Source organism: Hemiscyllium ocellatum, chromosome 20 (genome assembly GCF_020745735.1).
Source record: "Hemiscyllium ocellatum isolate sHemOce1 chromosome 20, sHemOce1.pat.X.cur, whole genome shotgun sequence".
In the NCBI taxonomy this organism is placed as follows: Eukaryota; Metazoa; Chordata; class Chondrichthyes; order Orectolobiformes; family Hemiscylliidae; genus Hemiscyllium; species Hemiscyllium ocellatum.
The window spans coordinates 19,434,885-19,449,359 of NC_083420.1; the positions used below are offsets into that span (position 1 = coordinate 19,434,885).

The window sequence follows — 14,475 nt, forward strand, 5'->3', positions numbered from 1 at the left end:
GAACAATCTCCTTTTGGGGACATTATTAAAAGCCTCTGAAAATCCAATATATGGTAGAAGACATTATGAGCATTCCAAAAATGTTAAATAATCAAGGAGCAAGAAGGTGTAAGGAAATAAATGTGCCCTGATTTAGGATATTTGGATATTAAAGGAAGTAGTTGCAGAGATGGTGCATGCACAAGCAACAAGTTTTGAAGAATCCATAGATTCTGGGAATGTCCCACAGGACAGGAAAACTGACAATGCAAAGAGACAAAAATCAGGTAGCCATAGACTACTTAACTTAATGCCAGTTATTTGGAAAATGTTAGAATACAAAAGAAATAATAGCAAAGTATTTATTAATACATAATAAAATCAAGAAGAGTTAGCATGGTTTATGAAGGAGAAAATATGTCGGACAAATTTGAGAATTCTTTGACGTAACAAATAGGTTAGTTAAAGATAAACCAATAGATGTCATTTCTTTGGATTTCTGGAAGGTGTTTGATAAGGTATTTCATATTTGGTTACAAAATAAGTCAAGCCCAGAATGTTGGAGGTAGTATATTAGTATGGATACAGGGTTGGCTAACTAACAGTAGTGGACTGCCACAGGGATCAGTGCTGGGGCCGCAGTTATTTACAACATATACTAATGACTTAGGTAAAGCAAGTAAGTGTACTCTAGCTAGGTTTATGGATGAGAAGAAAAATAATAAATGAGGATGGTACAAAGAATTCACAGAGAAACATACACCAATAAAGTGCAGGGGGCATAGCCTTCAGTTTTTCAGTTATGACGAAGGGTCGCTGGACTTAAAACTTTAACTCTGTTTACCTCTCTACAGATGCTGTCAGACCTGCTGAGTTTCTCCAACACTTTGTTTTTGTTTCAGATTTTCAGCATCTGCAGTTTCTTTGTTTTCATGAAAATAAGGAAGTCTTGCTAAAACAAACAAGGTACTTGTTAGACCACACAGATTCACAGAGATGTACAGCACAGAAACAGACCCTTCAGTCCAACTCATCCATGCTGACCACATATCCCACCTCAATTTAGTCCCACCTACCTGCATCCCATATCCCTCTAAACCCTTCCTATTCATACACCCATCCGGATGCCTTTTAAATGTGGCAATTGTACCGGCCTCCACCACTTCCTCTGGCAGCCCATTCCACACACACCACTCTCTGTGTGAAAACATTGCCCCTTAAGTTTCTTTTATATCTTTCCCCTCTCACCCTAAAACTATGCCCTCTAGTTCTGGACTCCCCAACCCCAGGGATAAGACCTTGTCTGTTTACCCTATCCATGCCCCTCATGATTTTATAAACCTCTATAAGGTCACCCCTCAGCCTTCAATGCTCCATGGAAAACAGCCTCAGCCTATTCAGCCTTTCCCTATAGCTCAAATCCTCCAAACCTGGCAACATCCTTGTAAATCTTTTCTGAACCCCTTCACGTTTCACAACATCTTTCTGATAGGAAGGAGACCAGAATTGCACACAATATTCCAAATGTGGCCTAACCAATGTCCTGTACAGCCTCAACATGACCTCACAATCCCTGCACTCAAAACTCTGACCAATAAAGGAAAGCATACCAAATGCCTTCATCATTATCCTGTCTACCTGCGACTCCACTTTCAAGGAGATATGAACCTGCACTCCAAGGTCTCTTTGTTTAGCAACACTACCTAGGACCTTCCCATTAAGTGTATAAGTCCTGCTAAGATTTGTTTTCTCAAAATGCAGCATCTCACATTTATCTAAATAAAATTCCATCTGCCACTACTCAGCCCATTGGCTCATCTGATCAAAATCCCGTTGTAATTTTTTTTGCATCAGAGAACGGCGGGAGCTGGGCGGAAGTGAAGGCAGAGCGCAAAGTTGGTCGGGAAGGTAAGTGATTGTTATTTGAGTGGGTGTGTTCTAGGCTCCAAGTCCTACAAAGTAGGGCCTCCTCTAACCTAAATTAAAAGTCCACAGACTTGCCCCAAAAAAAGGGTCCAAGGAAGTTCCTGTGGATTGAAGAATGAGGCTTTAGCTCAGTTGTCTTTGACAAGGAGGTTGAGTGAAGTGATTACACCACAGTTGAAGAAGGTGAAGACATGACTGCCCAGCTGGTTCAGTGTGCTACGTGCTTGATGTGGGAGGTCAACGATTCTGGTGTATCTGGCTCGTATAAGTGTGGAAAGTGTGTGCATGTTCAGCTACTGACAGAGCATATCGCAGCACTGATGAAAAAACTCGAGGACCTTAGACTCACCCGAGATAACAAGATCTTTCTGGACAAGACCTTCAGCGAGGTTATTACACCAATCGTACCAGAAGAGAGCAGACGATGAGGAAGGCAGAGAGGAGACAGGTGCAAGAGACCCCGGGGAAATACCTGTCAGGAACAAATTGAATCTTTTGGAAACAGTAGAGACAGATGATACTACCAGTCCACGAGGCGGCCAGGTCTGTCAATCAAAAGTTGGCGTGGAAACAGAGCGGAAGAGTCGGACACCGCACAAAGCCGTGGTAATAGGGGACTCCATAGTGAGAGGAACTGACCGGGGTTTTTGTGGCAGCAGATGGGACTTAAGGATGGTGTGTTGCCTTCCTGGTGCCAGGGTTAAAGACATCACAGACAGAGTGCAGGAAATCCTCAAGGACAAAGGTGAAGAGCCAGAGGTGGTGGTACATGTTGGCACAAATGATGTCAGGAAGAATAGCAGGAACATACTACAGCGGGACTTTGAAAAACTAGAAAGAAGGCTGAAAAGCAGGACATCCAAGGTGGTTATCTCCAGTTTGCTTCCAGTTCCTCGGGCCACTGTTGCCACTGTTGGAAGGTTTGAGCTTTGAGAAAGGCAGGGCCTATTTTCTCTGGAGTGATGGAGGCTGAGGGGTGACCTTATAAAGGTTTATAAATTCATGAGGGGCCTGGATAAGGTGAATAGTCAAGGTCTGTTCCCCAGGATAGAGAGTCCAAACTAGAGGACATAAGTCCCTTTGAAATCTTTCCTCTCTCACCTTAAACCTAAGGGGCAACTTTTTCATGCAGCTGGCGATGCATGCATGGAATGAATTGCCAGAGGAAGTGGTGGCGGCTGGTATAATTATAACATTTAACAAGCGTCTGGAAGGTTAAATTAATAGGAAGAGTTTAGAGGGATTTGGATCAAATGCTGGCAAATGGGATTAGATTGATTTAGGATATCTGGTCATCATGGTCGAGTTGGACCGAAGGGTTTGTTTCCCTGCTGTACATGACTCTATTTTGGCAGAGGTGTGGTGAAATACAACGGAATAGAGAGAACATTGAATATTTCACAGGGATGTCAGTGCGTTGTTTGTACTACAGCAGGTAGTAAAGATAGTTTAATGGAATGATATTGAGGTGAAATATTTTTGAAGGAATTAAAATGTGCCATCTGTGAAATATGCTAAAAGATATGGTTGAATAAAGGGATAGTGGATTTTAGAAAGTTAATTTATTGCAATTATATTAGGAAGTAATAACTTTATAATAAGCATGAATGAATAAAATTCTATGAGTTAGAGTTTCCCAATATACAAAAGGTTTAATATTATATATTAAATACTTGCAGCATAGATTTACCAGAATAATACTGAGCATGAGTCATTATAGCTATGAAGAGAGAGTCTAGATGTTTGAACAATTCCACGCGAGCAGAGAAAGCCATGATCAGAATAAATAAATATTGTTAAGGTGATAAACAGTTTTGACAGTTAACAAAGAAACACAATTCCATTTTGTGGGAAACTATTGATAAGGGATCAACAGTTAAAGCTATCACGAAGAGTGCAAAAGAAAGTAAGAGAAAATGCTTTGTGTATATTGTTGAATTTGAGCGTGTGGTGCTGGAGAGGCACAGCAGGTCAGGCAGCATCCATGAAGCAGGAGAATCTACGTTTCGTTCTTCGTCAGGAATGAGGCTTGTGGGCTGAGGGGAAGGTAGCTGTGAGGTAAATGGGGGGGGGGGGGAACTTGGGGGAAGGTAGCTGAGAATGCAATAGGTAGATGAAGGTGGGGGAGAAGGTGATAGGTCGGAGATGGGAAAGATGATGGACAGGTCAAGAAGGTGGTGCCGAGTTGGAGATTTGGGACTGGGATAAGGTGGGAGGAGGGGAAATGAGGAAATTGGTGAAATCCACATTAATCCTGTGTGGTTGCAGGGTCCTAAGGTGGAAGATGAGGTGTCCTACCTTCAGGCGTCGGTTGGTAAGTGTTTAGCGATGGAGGAGGCCTAGGACCCACATGTCCTTGGTGGAGTGGGAGGGGAGATGAAGTGTTCAGCCACAGGGCGGTGGGGTTGGTTGGTGCGGGTGTCCCAGAGATGTTCTCTGAAATGATTTGCAGGTTTTTATCATTTATATAAATGATTTGGATGTGAACATAGGAGGTATAATTAGTCAGTTTGCAGATGACACCAAAGTTGGAGGGGACAGCAGAGCAGGTTACCTCAGATTACAACAGGATCTTGATCAGATGGGTCAATGGGTTGAGGAGGGGCAGATGGAGTTTAATTAAGATAAATGCGGGCTGCTGCATTTTGGGAAAGCAAATCTTAGCAGGATTTCAACACTTAATGAGAAGGTCCTAGGGAGTGTTGCTAAACAAAGAGATCTTGGAGTGCAGGTTCCTAGCTCATTGAATGTGGAGTCACAGGTAGATAGGATAGTGAAGAAGGTCTTTGGTATGCATTCCTTTATTGGTCAGAGTATTGAGTACAAGGATTGTGAAGTCATGTTGCAGCTGTACAGAACATTGGTTAGGCCACTTTTGGAATATTGTATACAGTTCTGGTCTCTTTCCTATCAGAAGGATGTTGTGAAACTTGAAAGGGTTCAGAAAAGATCTACAAGGATGTTGCTGGGGCTGGAGGGTTTGAGCTATAGGGAGAAGCTGAACAGGCTGGGGCTGTTTTCCCTGAAGCATCGAAGGCTGAGGGGTGACCTTATAGAGGTTTATAAAATCATGAGAGGTATGGATAGGATAAATAGATAAAGTCTTTTCCCGGGGTAGGGGGAGTCCAGAACTAGAGGGCATAGGTTAGGGTGAATGGGGAAAGATATAAAAGGGACTTAAGGGGCAATGTTTTCATGCAGTGGGTGGTGCATGTATGGAATGAGCTGCCAGAGGAAGTGGTGGAGGCTGGTACAATTGCATTATTTAAAAGCCATCTGGATGGGTATATGAATAGGAAGGGTTTGGAGGGATATGGGCCAAGTGCTGGCAAATGGGACTAGATTAGGTTAGAATACCTGGTCAGCATGGACAAGTTGAACCAAAGGGTCTGTTTCCGTACTGTACATCTCTGTGACTCGAAGTTTGCGTCCTGCCTCCCCGACGTAGAGGAGATCACATCGGGTGCAACGGATACAGTAGATGACATTGGTGGAGGCACAGGTAAATTTCTGTTGGATGTGGAAGGATCCTTTGGAGCCTTGGGCGGAGGTGAGGGGGGAGGTGTGAGCGCAGCTTTAACATTTCCTGCGGTGGCTGGGGAAGGTGCCAGGAGTAGGGTGAGGACTGGTGGTGGGGAGAGTGTGGGCGTGGATCTGACAAGGGAGTCACAGAGGGATTGATCTCTCTGAAATGCTGATAGGGATGGGGAGGGAAATAAATCCCTCGTGATGGGGTCTGTTTGTCAGTGGCGGAAGTGGTGAAGGATGATATGTTATTTACAGAGGTTGGTGGGGTGGAAGGTGAGGACTGGGGGGGGGGGGGGGGGGTCCATCCTTGTTGCGTTGGGAGGGGTGGGGTTCAAGGGTAGGGGTGCAGGAAGTGGAGGAGATGCGCTGGAGGGCATCATCAACCACATGGGAGGGGAAATTGTGATCTTTTAAGAAAGAGGACATCTGGGATTTTCTAAGGTGGAATTGGTCATTTTGGGAACAGATGCGGCAGAGGCAGAGGAATTGGGAATAAGGGATGGCGTTTTTACAGGAGTCATGGTGGGAGGAGGTGTAGTCCAGGTGGCTGTGGGAGTCTGTGCCTTTGTAGTAGATGTCCGTGGTGAGTCAGTCACCGGAGATAGAGATGGAGAGGTTCTGGAAGGGGAAGATGGTGTCTGAAATGGTCCAGGTGAATTTGAAATTGGGGTGGTAGGTGTTAGTAAAATTGATGAACAGTTCAACCTCATCATGGGAGCATGAGGTAGTGCTGACACAGTCATCGAGGTAGCAGAGGAAAACATGGGAAATGGTGCTGGTGTAGCTGCTGACTATGGACTGTTTAACATACCTACAAAGAGGCAGGCATAGCTGGGTCCCATGTGGGTGCCCATGGCTACCCCTTTGGTTTGGAGGAAGTGGGAGGATTGGAAGGAGAAGTTGTTGAGGGTGAGGACCAGTTCAACCGGGCGGATGAGGGTGTTGGTGGAAGGGTACTAGTTGGGATGGTGTGAGGACAAAACGGAGGGCTTGGAGGCCTTCATCATGGCGGATAGATGTGTGCAGCAACTGGATGTCCATGGTGAAGATAAGACATAAAGGGCCAGGAAAATGAAAGTCTTGGGAGGTGAAGGGCATGGGTGGTGGCCCAAATGTAAGTGGGGAGTTCCTGGACTAAAGGAGTCAGAACGGTGTCAAGGTATGCAGAGATGGGTTCAGAGCAGGCTGAGACAATGGGTCAATCGGGGTAATCAGGTTTGTGAATCTTTGGTAGGAGGTTGAAACGGACAGCGTGGGGTTCGCAGACAATGGGGTTGGAGGCCCATTGTCTCAGCCTGCTCCTGTCTCATTGAACCCATCTCTGCATACCTTGACACTGTCCTGTCCCCCTTATTCCAGGAACTCCCCACCTACATTCTGGATACCACCCCCCGCCCTCATCTCCTCCAAGGCTTTAGTTTCCCCAGCCCCCTATGCCTTATCTTCACCATGGACATCCAGTTCCTGCACATATCTACCCGCCATGACAACGGCCTCAAAGCTCTCTGTTTCTGCCTTTCATGCCATCCCAACCAGTACCCATCCACCAACACCCTCATCCACCTGGCTGAACTGGTCCTCACCCTCAACAACTTCTTCCAATCCTCCCACTTCCTCCAAACCAAAGGGGTAGCCATGGGCACCCCTCATGGGACCCAGCTATGGGCCTCTTTGTTGGGTACATAGAACAGTCCATCTTCCGCAGCTCCACCAGCACCATCCCCCATCTTTTCCTCCACTACATCAATTACTGTATCGGCACTACCTCATGCTCCCAAGAGGAGGTTGAACAGTTCATCAACCTCGCTAAAACCTTTCACCCCGACCTCAAATTCACCTGGACCATCTTGGACACCTCCCTCCCCTTCCTGGATCTCTCTATCTCCATCTCTGGCAACCAACTAACTATGGACATCTATTACAAACCCAAGGCCTCCCACCTGGACTACATCTCTTCCCACCCTACCTCCTGTAAAAATGCTATCACTTATTCCCAATTCCTCCGCCTCTGCCACATCTGTTCCCAGGATGAACAATTTCACCATAGAAAATCCCAGATGGCCTCCTTCTTCAAAGACTGTAATTTCCTCCCCCCTCCATCAACGTGGTCAACAATGTCCTCTAGCATATCTCCTCCATTTCCTGCACCTCCGCTCTTGAAGCCCGTCCCTCCAATCGCAACAAGGACAGAACCCCCTTGGTCCTCACCTTCCATCCCACCAACCTCCGGATTTATCACATCATCCTCCACCACTTCCATCACTTACAAACAGATCCCACCCCTAGGGATCTATTTCCCTCCCCATTCCTATCAGCATTTCGGAGAGACCATTCCCTCCGCGACTCCCTTGTCAGATCCATGCCCCTCCCCCTCCCCCTGCACCAGCCCTCACTCCACTCTCCTGCCACTACAGGAAGTGCAAAACCTGCACCCACATCTCCCCCTTACCTCTGGCCAAAGCCCGAAAGGATCCTTTTACATCCAACAGAAATTTACCTGTACCTCCATCAATGTCATTTACTGTATCCATTGCACCCGATGTGGTCTCCTCTACATCGGGGAGGCAGAACGCCAACTGGCGGATCATTTCAGAGAACATCTCTGGGACACCTGCACCAACCCAACTGCCCCGTGACTGAACACTTTCACTCCCCCCTCTCCCACTCTGTCAAGGACATGCAGGTCCTGGGCCTCCTCCATCACCACTCCCTAACCACCTGACACCTGGAGGAAGCATGCCTACTCTTTCACCTTGCACCCTGCAGCCACACGGATTAATGTGGATTTCAAAACTTTTGTCATTTTCCCCTCCTTCCCACCCTATCCCAGTCCCAAGTTTGCATCGCCGTCTTTCCCATCTATCCACCCACCCTCCTCTCTGACCTATCACCTTCTCCCTCACCTTCATCTACCTATTGCATTCTCAGGTACCATACGCCCAGCTCCACCTCCTCCCCCTCCACACGCCCCCCCATTTATCTCTCAGCCCCTTGGCTCACAAACCTCATTCCTGATGAAGGGTTTATGCCCAAAACGTCGATTCTCCTGCTCCTCGGATGCTGCCTGACTTGCTGTGCGTTTCCAGCAACACACTCTCAGCTCTGATCTCCAGCATCTGCAGTCCTCACTTTCTCCTAGTATATTGTTGGATGCTTTGTCATGAGCACTGGTTGAGGCAGACTGCAGATATTTTTCAGTTGTGGAGGTACCGGTATCAGATTGAGGTGGACAAAGTTAGAAATCATACAACATCAGGTTATAGTCCAACAAGTCCAATATAACCTGGTGTTGTGTGGTTTTCAACTTTATTTTTCAAGGAACAGTGAACAATTATTTACAAGGAAAAATTTGTAAGACAGCAGAACACTGGGTTTTGTTTGAACTTTTAGAACAAAGATCCAGCATTGACATGTTGGGCTGAATAGCCTCTTATACTGCAAATGGCCATGGTTCTAATCTCTTATAAAGTGCACCAATCAGCAGGTAATACAGGACAGTTCACAGCAGATAATATATCTTTGAGATTGTCTCCTAAATGTGAATGACTTATTAACAGTTGTATGAAAGTGATTTTTTTTTAAAGGGAGATGATTAGCAATATTTCTTTTACCAATACTCCAAAATGTTTGCTTTGTGTACTACATTTCCAGTTATTTGAAGCATTTCATAGCGGTGAGTTGTGTCATTTTGATGTATTGAAGTAAGGAATATTTAAATGCATATGATATGCAACACAGAAACAGGCTACTTGACCCAACCCCTTCATGCCAATGTTTATGCTTCACCAAGATTTTTTAATAAACTGCAAGATGCAATATACTGTCACTATATTATTTATGAAAGAAGTCCTCAAGTCTGCTGTGACATATTAATATTTAATCTTGTTAGACAAGATTATTATATCCAGTATATTGAAAAAAAGATCTATTAGTGGTTAATGTAATCTAATTTATCCTACTTTTGTTGTTGTAATTAACAATTTAATGATTTGCTTTGTGCAACAATTTGGAAACTGTCTTGATCATATTATAGAATAAAATTTGATTAATTCAGGTTGTTGTAGAATTAACACCCAAACGATGAATATGTTGTTAACAAAAATCCTACCTCATTCTCTTATCCTTTTCAAAATATTGCCAGAAGTTTTGCATTAGGACTAAATTGGTATACAAGACCATAATGTATTTCATAAAATTCTGAGGTACATTTCTTATTTGGCAATGTGATATATGAATTCAACTGTCTGGGCGCCTGGTTTGTGGTGCAGAGTGATGCCAACAGCATGGGTTCAATTCCCACACTGGCTGAGGTTACCATCAAGAGCTCTTTTTCTCAACCTCGCCCCTTGCCTAAGGCGTGGTGACCCTCAGATTAAACCACCACCAGTTGTCTCTGTCTCAGCTGAGAGAGAAGTTCGTATTTCAGTCGGATTATTGCAACTTTACGTTATTTTGAAGAAGCATTTTAATTGTGTGTTAATGGCTACCAGATGATGAATTACTTCCCGTTGTGCTAAGTATAATTTTTTAAAATTGCTTTAATGGAATTAAGTTAATAAAAGAACCCAAAGCCCGAAATCCAATTTAGGAGCTAGTCAATTAATATGTGTGAACATTTCTCTCTCATGCAAATTAAAAAGAAAATCTATTAGAGAAATGCAAAGGCACCACCATTCAGATGATTTGAGGTAGCTATCACCAGAATTTTATGAATGTGATATATGTTCTCTTCTATTATCATAGCTCCCTGCAGATTCCAGAAGTATCCATGATGTCACTCCTCTCCTTCAGTATTTTCTAGATGGATACCTAAGGCAACAAGAACATACACTTTAGTAAATTCCACAGAGAAGGCCAAAGGCAAAATACCTGTTACATTTTAAAACAATTCACTGACGGTGAATTCCATTTTTTTTTAAACCCACTTACTGGAGCTCAGTGCCCCAACATTCAAGAAATGTCTGTTAGGAGTTGAATCATTACATGGGGTTACAACTACCTTAAGTCTGCATCTTCTGGTTGCAGATCTTATGATGACTAGAAACATTTTCTCCTCATTTACCTTACAAAAATTATTCATGCTTTGAAAACCTTAATCATATTTCCTTTTAACATTCTCTCCTATAAGGAGAACAATCCCAGCTTCTTTAGTCTCTCTGCATAACAGCAATCCCCAACAATGGAGATATTCTAATAAACTTGTGTTTTTTTGGGTTACAAAAGTGGCCAAATCCATTTTTAATAAAAAATTAACAAAACTTGGTTGCTTTTGTATTCTCTTCATCATGGGATAAAGTCAATTATCTCTTATACAGTGCTATAACATCCTGATGCAATTGGTGCATGGTACGGTTGGAAACTACAGACCAGTACTGAACACCAGCCAGCTCATCGGCTTCTATTTTAACAGCCTGATTGCTGATTACCTTTAAATCCCTCCTCATTGATAGGTCAGTTCACTCATCCTACTGCATGCATGTCAGACCTTACGTTGTACAAAGAAAACAGGAGAATTGATGATTCTTACTTCAGCTGCCTAGGCCCAAAGCCTAAAAATCCTTGCCACACCTCTTGACTTTGCTGTCTCTCTCTTCTATGATAAGATACATTTAAGGTGTGATCCCGTCCAAAAACCTTTGGTCAAGATTTTTTTTAAACATACAAATTAGGAACAGGATTTGGCCATTTGGAGTCCCTAACCTAGTCTGCCTTTCAATAAGATTGTAGATGAGCTGACTGTGATGTACCTCTACATTCCCACCTATCCATGATAAGCATTGACTCCCTTGTTAGTCAAAAGCCTCCTATCATTCCCTAAAAGGTATTCAATGACCTGGCTTCCTAGGCTCTCTGGGAACAAAATTCCAAAGACTCAACCAATTGAGAAAAAAAAAATCTGCATCACCATCTTAGATGGAAAAGCTTATGTTTTTAAACAGAAAATTAAATGGTCTTTAAACCTATCGACAAGAAGTACAATCTACTTGAGATAGATTTGAGGAAATGTCTGTGGGTATGATATTGGGTTGCCATTCTGATTGAGGTTTCATCACTAGTCTTGGTCCTAACCATCTCATTCTCAGACTCATGTTATTGATCACCAGCAAGTCCTTCTTTGCCATCTTATCGCTCCAATTGAAAACCCCTGTCTCTTGATACCCATTCGTTGATGCTTGACTCTCAGTCGAACAGCTATTACCTTTGGCTCCAATGGTAATAATAACAAACAAAAGTTCAAAGACAATGAAAACTTCACAAATTCTTTAATTTCCCTATGATTCTTCTCCTCAGTTCTCACTATGAGTATCCTGGAATTTAATGTTTAAAGCTTGGAGATTCCATATGAATCTTAATGGATTGACATCTCTTCATGATCTTAATTTTGTTGGGCTCTTGGTGATAAATACTAAACTTTGACATTTCAATTCCAATGGCAAGTTAATGGAGAAAAATATAAGGAAAGTTAGGAAGCACTCTCAAAATAAGGGAAAGCCATTTAGGATTGAGACAAAGAGAAATTTCCTGAATCAAAAGGTTGTAAATTTTTGATATTCTCTACCACACACAGCGGTGAATGTTCAATTAAATGTACATTTAAGTTAAAGGTTGATAGCAAACAGGCAAAGAGATCTTGCTTCAATTATGTAGAACTCTGGTTAGATTGCATCTGGAGTATTGTGTGTAGTTCTGGTCCCCTTTCCCAAGAAAAGACATATTTTCCAGTGAGGGAGTACAGTGGAGTTTCATCAAACTGATTCTTGGGATGTTGGGATTGTCGAATGAGCGTGTATTTCTGGAGTTATATGAATGAGAGGTGACCTTCTCAAAATGTGCAACATTCTTAAAGGAATAAATAGTGAAGATGCAGAAAGGAAGTTTCCCCTGGCTGTGGGATTTAGAAACAGAAGACTGAGTCTCTGATTACAAGGCAAGCCACTTAGATCTGAGATGAGGAAGAACCTCATCAGACATTGATGAATCTTTGGAATTCTTTATCCTACAGTCACTAACTCAGTTCAGGAGCAAGATTGGCACATTTCTAGTTACTAATGACATGAAGGGAAAATGGAGATGGCTTGTAATTATGGTGCTGAAGATGATGATTAGTATGATCCAGACTGGCAGAACGAGCTCAAGGGGCTCCTGCTCCTATGTTCCTATGATAGATTTTTGGGTTTTATTGAGACATATGTGGTTAGTATGGGAAAGTAGTGTTGCAGTAGAAGGTCAAGCACCAAGGGCCAAATGGAGCGCTCCAACAATGAAGAGAGACAAGGTAGGCTGGCATTATTTTGGAACAGAGAATACTGAGGGGGACGGGAGGTGTGCAAAATTATGAAGGGCACAGCAGGATAGATATGGAGGATAGTAGAGAGATCAGTAACTGGGATCTTAGCTTTAATGTAAGAAGCAGGAAGTTTAGAGGAGACTCAAGGATTTTGTTTCCACCTAGAAGTGGTAGGTATTTAGAACTTGTGGTTCACAAATGTGGTACAATCATAGAATCCCTACGGTGTGGAAGCAGGCCAATCAGCCCATCAAGTCCACACTGACCCTCCTAACAGATCAATTTCAGACCCATCCCTTTACCCTCCTCCTGCAACCCTGCATTTCCCATGCAAATCCACTCACCCAACACGTTCCTGGAGACTATGGGCAATTTAGTATAGCCAATCCACCTAACTTGCACATCTTTGGACTGTGGGAGCTGGGTCCCTGGTGTTGTGAGGCAGCAGTGCTGACCACTGAGTGCCATAGGTGTGGGAACCCTCAAGACATTTAAGAGATATGTAAATGCGTATTTGAAAAGTCATAATATACAAGCCGAGTGTTGGAAAATGGTATTAGAATAGATGTTTGTTGACTAGTTCAAAAACGATGGGCTGAAGGGCCTTTTCCCATGGTGTATAAACTCCAGGGTGTTAGAAATAGGGAAAAGTGTTGATTTTGCAGATATAGAAAAAGCATACAGAAAAGGGGTACAACAAGAGAACTATTAACTCTGCAGGTATTTAGGAAAGAGTATCTCTACTTTTCAGTGCTTAATTATGGATAAGTAAGTACTGACTTTAACGTAGATTTATTAAAGAAAATAATTCCTTTTACCATAATGTTTAAAACAACAGTTTCAGCAAAAAGCTAAGATTACTGAAACATATAAGCGAAGCATGAAAAAGATACATTGTTAAGATGTATGTACAAGAATGGAATGTTACAAAGGCAACATCGAGATAAGAGTTTAATCTTATGACAGCACGTGCAAGGGGGAGAATTTCCAACTTGGAAAGAAGGGGCCAATGGGCGTGGAGCATAAATGGGCAGAAGCGAAATAGTAAGAAAGATTGGGTAATGTAGGGATCGGAAGAGGTGACCTCATGTAGCTCAAAAGTATAACTGTGTAATAGTTTGAATAATCATCACTTCAATTGCTCTCTGCAATTGGGGTCCTTTCTTGCAAGATCGTAGAATAAATTGTCTTGTTTCCAGCTTTGGTAGCTGAAAATGTGTTGCTGGTTAAAGCACAGCAGGTTAGGCAGCATCCCAGGAATAGGAAATTCGACGTTTCGGGCACAAGCCCTTCATCAGGAATGAGGAGAGTGTGCCAAGCAGGCTAAGATAAAAGGTAGGGAGGAGGGACTTGGGGGAGGGGCGATGGAGATGTGATAGGTGGAAGGAGGTCAAGGTGAGGGTGATAGGCTGGAGTGGGGTGGGGGCGGAGAGGTCAGGAAGAAGATTGCAGGTTAGGAAGGCGGTGCTGAGTTGAGAGAACCGACTGAGACAAGGTGGGGGGAGGGGAAATGAGGAAACTGGAGAAATCTGAGTTCATACCTTGTGGTTGGAGGGTTCCCAGGCGGAAGATGAGGCGCTCCTCCTCCAGCCGTCGTGTTGTTATGTTCTGCCGGTGGAGGAGTCCAAGGACCTGCATGTCCTCGGTGGAGTGGGAGGGAGAGTTAAAGTGTTGAGCCACCGGGTGGTTGGGTTGGTTGGTCCGGGCGTCCCTGAGGTGTTCCCTGAAGCGTTCCGCAAGTAAGCGGCCGTCTC

General features: G+C 43.6%; 1 protein-coding gene across 1 annotated transcript in view; it reads left to right on the top strand.

The window, feature by feature from the left end:
• The first annotated feature begins 1,861 nt into the window (after positions 1-1,861).
• Positions 1,862-14,475, top strand: part of tekt4 (tektin 4) — a 42,387-nt gene continuing 29,773 nt past the window's right edge. The window contains exon 1 of the mRNA XM_060840183.1: positions 1,862-1,887. The gene's annotated coding sequence lies outside the window, so the exon portion shown is untranslated. The remainder of the gene's footprint in view (positions 1,888-14,475) is intronic.